Source organism: Fukomys damarensis, unplaced genomic scaffold (genome assembly GCF_012274545.1).
Source record: "Fukomys damarensis isolate Sample0158 unplaced genomic scaffold, DMR_v1.0_HiC HiC_scaffold_15, whole genome shotgun sequence".
Lineage (NCBI taxonomy): Eukaryota > Metazoa > Chordata > Mammalia > Rodentia > Bathyergidae > Fukomys > Fukomys damarensis.
In genome coordinates this window covers 63,458,810-63,468,639 of record NW_022900927.1, presented here as the reverse complement: position 1 = coordinate 63,468,639, position 9,830 = coordinate 63,458,810, and the positions used below count along the sequence as shown (strand labels likewise).

At 43.5% G+C, this 9,830-nt stretch overlaps 1 protein-coding gene across 4 annotated transcripts in view; it reads left to right on the top strand.

The window, feature by feature from the left end:
• The first annotated feature begins 6 nt into the window (after positions 1-6).
• The window catches only part of Slc41a2 (solute carrier family 41 member 2), a 109,647-nt gene continuing 99,823 nt past the window's right edge, over positions 7-9,830 (top strand). For 2 of the 4 annotated variants that reach the window (XM_010631322.2, XM_010631325.1), the window contains exon 1: positions 7-143. The gene's annotated coding sequence lies outside the window, so the exon portion shown is untranslated. Of the gene's footprint in view, positions 144-4,708; positions 4,861-9,830 lie in introns of those variants that run through there. The other 2 variants (XM_010631323.2, XM_010631324.2) reach the window with 2 other exon arrangements.

The window sequence follows — 9,830 nt, the reverse complement described above, 5'->3', positions numbered from 1 at the left end:
GCGCGCGGGCTGAGAGGCGCCGGCCGGCCGCTGTGGCCGGGTCGCGTCCCAAGGAGCCCCCGGGCATCAGGGAAGAGGTGACACGTCTGTGTGCGTGACACGTATCCTGCGCGCAGACCGTGTTCCACGCATGTCTCCCCCTGGTAAGTGAATACGCCTCAAAATTCAGGCACAGCTCACGCAAGACTCGGCCCTAACTGTGGCTTTGGGTGAAATCGCGAAGTTTGTGCCTGTCACCGCCCCCCAGGACATTGTCGTCATCACCCAAAGAAGCCGCGTACGGTGGACCGTCGCCGCCGTCATCCCCCAAGCCCGACCCCACGCGTGTTTCCGCGCCCGCTTCCCTGTGGAACTTCGCTGTAAACGGCCTTCTTTCCTGGTGCATCTTCCCGGCTTCGTTCTTGTCCAAGTGCGCGTCGGTGCTTTAATTTCACACAGCCAAGTGAGGTTCCGTGTATCTCAGTTCCACATTTGGTTCATGTGTTCTTCAGCAGCTGGGTTGTTTCCCCTTTTAGCTGTTGAGTGTAATGCTGCTGGGGTCGCTTGGGCACGTGTTTTGGTTTTAGTTGCAGTGCAGGGGAGGGAACTAGGGCCTGTAGCATGTAAACTAGGGATGTACCACTGAGCTTCATCCCCAGCTGCACGGAGAGATGAAGATACAGAGAGATACAGCAAGAGATGCACAGATACAGAAGTAGAGATATAGGTATTTTGGTTTTATTCGGGCCTCTGACACCCTAGACAAGCGCTCCACCACAGAGTTACATCCGCAGCCTCACGGACATGTTTTCAGTTGGAGTGCAGTTGCCCAGTGTTTCACTTTTTCAGAAACTGCCAGCCTTTACCACAGCAGCAGCACTGTTTACCACCGAGCAGTGGAAGCACGATTCCAGTTTCCTTCACCTGCTCACCAACCTTTGTTATTTTATCTGGCTATTTTGGCCATGATAAAACATCTACTTCGTGGATGTGAAGTGGTATCTCTTTGTGGTTTTGATTTGTGTTTCCCGAAAGGCTAGCGATAGTGAGCATCTTTTCATATAAGCACGGTTGTTTGTGTATTTTTTAATGTCCTTTTAGATCATTTGTCCATATTTTCATTGGCTTACCTGACTTTTTATCATTAATTGTATTGTCCTTTTATAGAAAATAACAAACCTGTAGGCCTGGGGATTGGCACTGATGAAGAAATCAATCAACATGATACCAACACCTGTAATGCTTATCCAGGTGCTTGGATAAAGGTTGAATAAGTGCTTGTTAAGTGTAAGACTTCTCCTACTAATTTTCAGCATCTTAAGGCCCCCTCCCATTTCCTGGCATATTGAGGCAAGGCACAGAAAATTCTGTCCTCACTAGAGCCAAGAGAGCTTGGTGTGAGAAGTTCTGGTTACCACCTTACAGACAAATACTACATATGGTTGGCTCGCTACACAAACAAGGAGTAAATGGCAAGCACAAGTTACTCACTGAAAGCTTCATATGCTTCTCAGCAGAATGGAGGGCCTTATTTTCCTCACCTATGTAGCTTTCATTGCAGTTTTGTTCATATATGGGTGGAAAATAAATACTTTCTGATGGCCCCGAAGTTAATTGCCATTCAGGATGCTGCTGTGGGTATTGCACTGTTAATTTCTGGGTGCACACAGTTCTGCACAAAGTCTTTTGCAGCAAAAATTGCTTCAAAAGACAGGGCTCGACCCTAAATAAATATACCATGGGAAAGCAGAGACATAGAGCTAAAGGCAGGGTGAACATCAGTGGATAGAGAAACACTAAGAGGAGACTTTGGGCAGGGTTAAGGGCTGGCAGCCGGGCAAAACCAACCTAACCGGATTCTTGTTGAAGACAGGCCAAGGTCCTCAGACATCACCTGGGAGATGGCAGAGGATGAGGGGCCTGATCAGATAACCAACTCTGCGTTTTGTCCAAACTGACTTCTTTACTAAAATGGATTTATCTACAGCCATACCATCCTGAATGCTCCTAATCTCAGAAACTAAGCAGGATCAGGCCTGGTTAGTACTTGGATGGGAGACTAAAATGGAATTTTACCCAAGTGCCTTTAATCCTAGTACTCATGAGGCTGAGGCAGGAGGATTTCCGTGTGATTGAGGCCAGCCTGGGTTACGCAGTGAGTTGAAGACTGGCCTCAACTACATAGTGAGACCCTGTCTCCAAAAAGAAGAAAATTTCAATTAATGTAGACATTTGACCAAGAAACAGAGAAACCTGTCATTTTTTCAGTTCCTCTTCCTTTTGCCTGGCCTTTTCTCCCTTGCTAACTCTTCTTCAAGGGCCTAGAAATCAGCCTGGGATTCCTGCTGGCCACGGTGACACCTCAGGGTGCTAATTGCACTGTTTCTCCACATCCTACTTAAATTGCAGTCAGGACTGGGGAAGCTCAGTGTTTATAGCGCTCACCCAGTGTGCAGGGCCAGGTGCCTTGGGTTTGACCTTCAGCACTGCAGAACAAAACACAACAAAAATAAAAGTTGAGATCAGATTCAGGAAATCCAAAAGGGTTTAAAATACTGCTAAATAATACTTTTCATTTTCTGGCTAGACCTTGTTAAAATCTCCTTTGCAGGAGGGAAGTCCTGTCCCCAGGAGCCTACTTACCTGGGAAGAGAAACTTTCGCTCCCCGAAGGGTAGTGGGCGCCCTGAAAAGAGAGCTAGTGAGAGTGTGCAGTGGAGCATCCACCTTTGTCCTGTCTGCGAGTCGATGAGGCCTGCAGACAGAGAAGCGCTCCTCTCACCCTGCTGGCTCCCACTACTGGTGGGTAGGTTCTGTTGCCTGGGAAGAAGGCACTGACAGCCACGCTGTCATCGAGTGTGGTGTGCACAACGAGCCTGGGAGCCGAATCACCATTCATAAACTGTGACTGTTTGTATATTTTCCTTGGAAATAACTCGGCCTGTTAAGCAACTTTTAAGTGGGTGATCTCTTCATAATGTGGTTTAAGGGCCGGGGATTTAGCTCAGCGGTTCGGTGGCCTGCCTTGCAAGTGCAACGACCTGAGTTCAATCCCCGGTACCAAAAAAAAGAAAAACAAAGCAAAAAAATAAATAAATAAAACAAACAAACCCATAATGTGGTTTAATACATAGAGTATTCAACTCCACTTCCTTATTTTACTCATTTATTTATTTGTTTTTTTGAGACAGGGTCTCACTATTTAGTTCAGCCTGACCTTGAACTCATTAGTGATCCTCCTGCCTCAGCCTCCCTAGTGCTGGGATTACATGTGTGTAATATCAAACCTAGCCTCTCAAATATTTTTTGAGTGTCTAGTATGTAATAGGCACTGGGTTAGGCTCTAGGATAGGTCCAGTGATTAGCAGCATTGAGTCCTTAATTCAGGGGTTTTTTAGCCAAGAGAGACTTAATAAAGTATAGAGGACTTTGGGATCACAGAGGAAGGAGAATGAATGTGTGTGTGTGTGTGTGTGTGTGTGTGTGTCTGTCTGTCTGTCTGTCTGTGTGTGTAGTACTGGGAATTTAACCTAGGGCCTTCTCACTGAGCTACATCCCCAACCCACTTTTTATTTTGAGACAGGGTCTTGCTAAATTGCCCACACTGGTCTTAAACTTGTGATATTCCTGCTTCAACCTCCCAGAGTCTTTGAATTACAGATTTGCACCACAACGACTAATCTAGGGGGGCCAGGGAAGTGATGTTTAAGAGCTGAAATTGTAGGTAGAATAAAAAGTAACTAAGTGAGGTCAAGCAAGATGGTTTCAGACAAAACAAACAAAAACAAAAACAAAAAAAAGATACAAAGACCAAGAAGTAAGAGTGTGGTACACTGAACTGATATTTCTCATACTTTACCTACTAGTAGATCATGAAATCAATTTAGTGGGTTGGTTGACCATCATGTACAAAAAATAAATAGAAAGCAAGAACATGTCACATAAATACTTCCTAAATTATGACCATAGGTGGGGTTTTTGCTGAAGGATTTAGTTAACTTTGTTAAAGAGTTTGGACTTAGAGGAAATGAGAGGCCAGCATAGTGCCTGGTAGTGAGCTATAGCCAATGAGAATCCGACTCTATGCCTTTAATATTGAAAATGTTACATAGTAGAAGTGGCTTTGCTCTTGTGCTTGCTTTGGACAAAGACAAAGGTTTTCTTAGATTTCTTTTTTCCCCTCATTGAAGTCATGTTAGTGATAGAACTACATTACTTACTTAATTTTGAGACAGGGCCTCCCTGAGTCGCTAAGTTGCCAGGGTGGGCTTGAAGTTGCCATCCTCCTACCTCAGCTTCCACAGGGCTCCCACCACCACACCTGTTCAGCAATATTCACTTATTTAAAAGGTAATATAACAAAGCATATTCTAGTCTTCTATTAACCAGTAAGGATAAGAAAAAACAACAACAAAGGCTTTGTAGTTTTGGGGTTTCTCCTCCCAAAAAGGACAGGGAAGTGGTGCAGATTGCTCCCAGGAGCCAGTGTTTAGATTGTTTGAACAGGGCGTTTTCATGGAAGGTGGGTTTAGAAAGATTTGGGGGATGAAGGGCGTAAATTAGATTATATCAGTTGAGGGAGTCAACAGAAAATGGACTTTGCGTATAGAAGAAGTGAAAATAGAATGCCTGTGTCCCCGGAAAACTTACAAAAGAGTTAGTGATGTCAGATTGCTTCCAGAGAAGGTTTGTGCTGTCACAGTGCCGTGATTTCATAGGATTCCACAGGATTCCACTGTGACTGTGAGGGGAAACTTCTTTCAGTGTTTGTTCTGATAAGTGCAAGAGAAGTTATGAAAATTCATGAAAGGCTGAGAGATTTTGTTTCTCATGCAAATTTCTTATTTTTGAGATGTCCAAATTTTGCTCATCTGTTTTGTAAGTAAGTTTGCATGTGTATGTATCTGAAAGTAGGATTCCAGAATCAAATTTTGCTGAGACAGAGATGGCTTTTAAAATATACTCATTGAATTATGTATTTTTATGTTCATAGAGCCCTTGTTGAAGCAGTGTGCTATAGAACTAAATTGAAACTCTTAACTTGTGTAAATTTATCCTCAGGAAGTGATTCTAAATATGGGAAAGTATTATGCACAAGGCTGTTCATTTTCATTGCAGCGTAATTGCAGTGTGCTGCTGTGGGGAAACACTGCATTACAACAAGCAGCCAGTCTGAAGAGCCTCACCACATGTGTCCTTCCAACCTAGCAAACCCATGGTCCCCTGGTGAAAGCCATGAGCATACGGAGCACATGGGTGTCTATCTTTTCCTGTCTTTCACCCAGCACTTTTTAAACTTGGGGGAGGCGTTTTAGAGTCTTCTTAAGTTGGGGAAGGCAGGGCTGAGTACCGGGATGCTTCAAGGCTGCTGCTTTGCTTTTGCAAAAGCAAAAAAATCTATTGTGATTTCATGTGGAGTTTAGTTTAAGCCAGGTGTTGCACTGCATTAAAAATAAATGTTTATGGTCCAGGGATTTAGCTCAGTGTCAACCACACCTGTCTCACAAGTGCAAAGTCCTGAATTTGATCCCTGGTACCAAAAATAAATAAGTAAATGTAAGTATGTTTACAAACAACCAGCCTAAAAGTGGGGAGGCGAAGGGGATGTAAGAAGAATGAAGATGCGTTATGGCCCTGTGCCAACTCTAGCAGTGACCTTACCTACAGCAAACGCAGACTAAAGAAATGTGTGAGGGCCAGGGATTTGACTCAGTGGTTCCACCTCCTGCCTCACAAGCACAAGGGCCAGAGTTTGATCCCTGGTACAAAACAAACAAACAAACAAAAAAACCAAACCAAACCAAAACAAAAATAAAAGTGTGAAAAGGAAGCACTTGGCCTAGTTTAGAATCTGAGCTTCCAGGAGGAGGCATCCTTCTGAGAGGCATTCTGAGCCTCCCTGGGTGACCGCTACTGCTTGGCCACCTGAATCTTCTCCTCAGACATGGCTGTGCTCTCTTCAATTTTCTGCCTGCTTGCCATTGACTTTCTTAGATTGGTTTCCTGTCTCCCCCTACTGCCATTTTTCTCAGTATGACCTGTTCTTTAAAGTTCATCTCACCATCATTGTAATCATTCCTCCTTTCAATTTGTCAAACATATTTTGGCAAGCATTGAGTGTGAACTATGTAGAATTTTGTACCCAAGCCTCTGTAGAACTGTAAAGGATGCACTTCATGTCAGTAAGTACAGCAGTGCACCAGAAGTAGAACACTGTGGGCATGGGTGCTTTCTTCCACACTGTCATGTGGCACCAACAGGCAAGGCAGCATAGGGCCCAGTTAAGTTTCTGCGTCTTCAGAAAAGATTTGTTCATTCACTGAGCACCAGAAGATCATGCAGAATTTGGCTATGAACCAGAGATGGCCCTTGGACCAGGGCCACGTAGCTGGGGTGGAAGGGTCTCAAGATCTGTAGTGCTTCCTTGTCACTAAGTATTCTCAGAATTCCAGTCCTGTGTCTGTCTTTCATGCCTATATGAACTTTGGGCATAGCAACCTCTGTGAGGCTCTGTTCTCAAAAATGTAAATGGAATGAGCATGCCTATCTCCTAGGTTTTTAAAGAAAGAGTCAATAAATGTGCATAAATAAAGGCTGTTCTTCCTGCTTTCGCATAGTGCTGATAGAACGGGTGGTCTTTCCTTTGGGTTCCTGAAAATATTTTGGAGGATTTACTGATTAGACTCTAGTCCTTCAGAGTTTTATTTTTTTCCTTTTTAGTTGGAGAGTGGCTTTTGATACACTTCATATTTAATGGTAAGGAAATTAATAGAGCCAAAGGAATACTTAATAGGGAAATAAAACTTTTTTCATTATATTTAATGTATTTCACTGGGACTTAATGAAAACAGACTATAATATCTGTTATAAAGAAAACAAAGTTAATAGAAGGCCCTAGAGTCTGAAACCCAACTGCTATTTTTTTATTTTATCTGCCACTTTTCGCCATCCTTCGATAATAATAATTATATTGTAACAATTTTAATTTCCCTCAGAAAAATGAGAAATCTGTAGTATTTCTAGACAGGCAGAGTTTCAAAATGACCCCACGCTCACGGCTAAGTCCATCTTTCTGATGTTTCATGTATTCTGGTTGAATAGACTTAGTTCTTTAGTCCAAAATAAACCTTGCAGTGTGGTTTAATAGCCAAGTATGGTGGTGCACACCTGTAATCCCAGCACTTGGGAAGCTGAGGCAGGAGAATCACTGTTTGAGGCCAGCCTGGGCTACATAGTGCATTCTAGGCTGGCCCAAACTATATAGCCTATTTTATTATAAATTATAAAATGGTTATTTAAGCTGAGTCTTGTGGCATGCATCTATAATTTTATGGCATGCGTCTGGGAGGCAGAGGCAAGGTTCACAGGTTCAAACCCAGCCTGAGCAATTTAGTGACTTAACAAGAACCTGTCTTAAAATAAAACAAATTTAAAGTGTTGAGGATATAGTTCAGGGCAGAGCCCCTGGGTTCTCATATTTCAAAACAAACAAGTATTTAGCTGTCTTTTAAAAATTTAAATATGAGATATTAGAATTTAAAAACAGTATTAGGACTACTTCCTGTTGCAGCTTTCATTTTCTTTTTGCCTTTTAAAACACTGTGGTTTCATGGGTCTGGTGTGTAGCTCAGTGGTATAGCAGGTGCTTAGCATACATGAGGCCCTGGGCTCAACCCCTTCCTCTCCACCACAAAAGCAAACTAAACCACATTTGAGAACTGTGGTTGCCTAAAGGCCAGTGCTGTTCAGTGTGTGTGACACTGACGCATGCTTGCGACTCTATAGCACACTGGCATAAACTGAATTAAGACTAGAATAGGTAGATTGTATAAAATGTAAATATTAAACTCTTAGTTGGTTTTTGCAGAAAGTGAGAACAAACAGCTGACCTGAAAATTATCAGCCAGGCTTTCAATACAGCAGTGTCCAGCACTTGTATGATTGTTTGACATGGTATATTCATGGTAAGAGGAGTAAAGGCCAAGCATGGTGGCTTACACCTATAATACCAGCACTCAGGAGGCTGAGGCTGAGGCAGGAGGATTGCTGCAAGTTCAAGGCCAGCTTGAACTAGTGCCATCCTATCTCCAAACACCAAAAATAAAATTGCTTTTTAAAGATGTGCCTGGCTGCAGTCTCTAAATCAAAGATGAGATTTTGATCCCATATGGATTTTTATAATTTAAATATTACTCCTTAGGACAAAGCCTATTCCTTCCACAGCAGGGGATGTAAATTATGCACCTTAAAATTCTAGGCACATGCTTGAGCATTAGCAAGGGAGCATTAAAAGAAAAAAAACTTACCAGTCAGGCACTGTGCTGCTGAGCTACATTCCCAGCTCAAGAAAATATTTCCTGGTTAGGAATTCTTTAAAAAATAAGTAGTACTGGGCTAGGGATTTGGCCCAATGGTTCTGCTGCCTGCCTCACAAGTGCAAGGGCCCGAGTTCAATCGCTGGTACCAAAAAAAAAAAATTGTACTTGGGGGGGAAAAAAAATCAGACCTCTTTGTGCCACTTATAGTTATTTGTATTGCTGGGTTTTTTTGGAGATAAGGTCTCACTGTGTATCCCAGGCTAGCCTCAAATTCACAGCAATCCTCCTGCCTTAGCCCCCCAAGTGCTGGGATTACAGGCGTATTCTGCCATGCCCGGCTTGTTTGGTGCTATTTTCTTTTGAAATACATGTGAAGGGGTGGGGAATAGGTGGCACAGGATTGGCAGTATTCTGGCCCTCCTTTGGAAGCTGGTGGGCCAGCTGGAGGTATTTGACACAGTCATCTAACAAATATAAGACAAATGTAATCGTGGCTAAGAAGAATGGAACACAGCAGACACGTGGGCTGCTTGCATGTTGAGGATGCGTTAACTGAATGAAGGCTGCTGCCTTTTAGTCATGGGGACGTGTGGAGAAGGAGAAGAATGAAAAGAGCAGCTTTGCAGAGGTCCTGAGAGTTTAGAAATAGAAGAAACCAAGTAGCCATTAAAAATAAATGATAGACATTTGATTGATATTTCATGAAATACAAAAAGTGGGACACAAACTCATATGTGCCGCATAAGCCTGTTTTTGTCTTAAACACATTTGAGAGCTAACTAAAGTCCTCTGACACAGGGTGCCGTGGTGAGTGTCTGGACAGTGGTTTGCAGAGGAAGCAGATTGGGTTGATCTTTGGCTGTTTTTTTTTTTTTTCTTTTCACATTGAATACATTTCGCTCAGGTGAAGAACACACAAGCAGTGTGCAGAGGACTCGCCCGTGAACAGGGAGCAGAGCAGGGGACATGGGCAGCTGGCAGCCGGGCCAGGGAGGACATCCACTGTGACCTTGGAGTCACCCACCAGGAAAGGGCTCTTTGCTTTTAACTGATACCAAATAAAAAAGCACTCAGCCTGACCCAAGGGTGCAGGAGAGACTCAGCTGCAAGGACAGAGCAGGAGTTTGGTGGTTGTCCCAGTGTCACTTGGGTAACTGGGGAAGCTGATTCTGGGTCCTGTGGTGCCAAGCCAGTGTGTGGCCTCTCCCCAACTGCATGGAGCAGGATAGGATAGCACACTGCTTAGAATGTGTGGGAAGGAGAAGGGGACCCCAAAATGCAGGGCTAATATGATAACCTTACCTGTGGTGACCAACTTTTTTCTCAGAAAGTTTTGTTTTTCTTTAAACTTTGATCCATTGGCTTTTCCTTTTCCTTTACAGTTATTTTGTTTGTTTTGAATGTTTGAGACCTGGTCTCACTGGCTTTAAATTCACAGGGAACCTCCTACCTCAGCCTCCTGAGTGCTGAGATTATAGGCATTGCCATCATGCTGGGCTTCTCTTTTTCCATCCACCCACCCATCCATCCACCC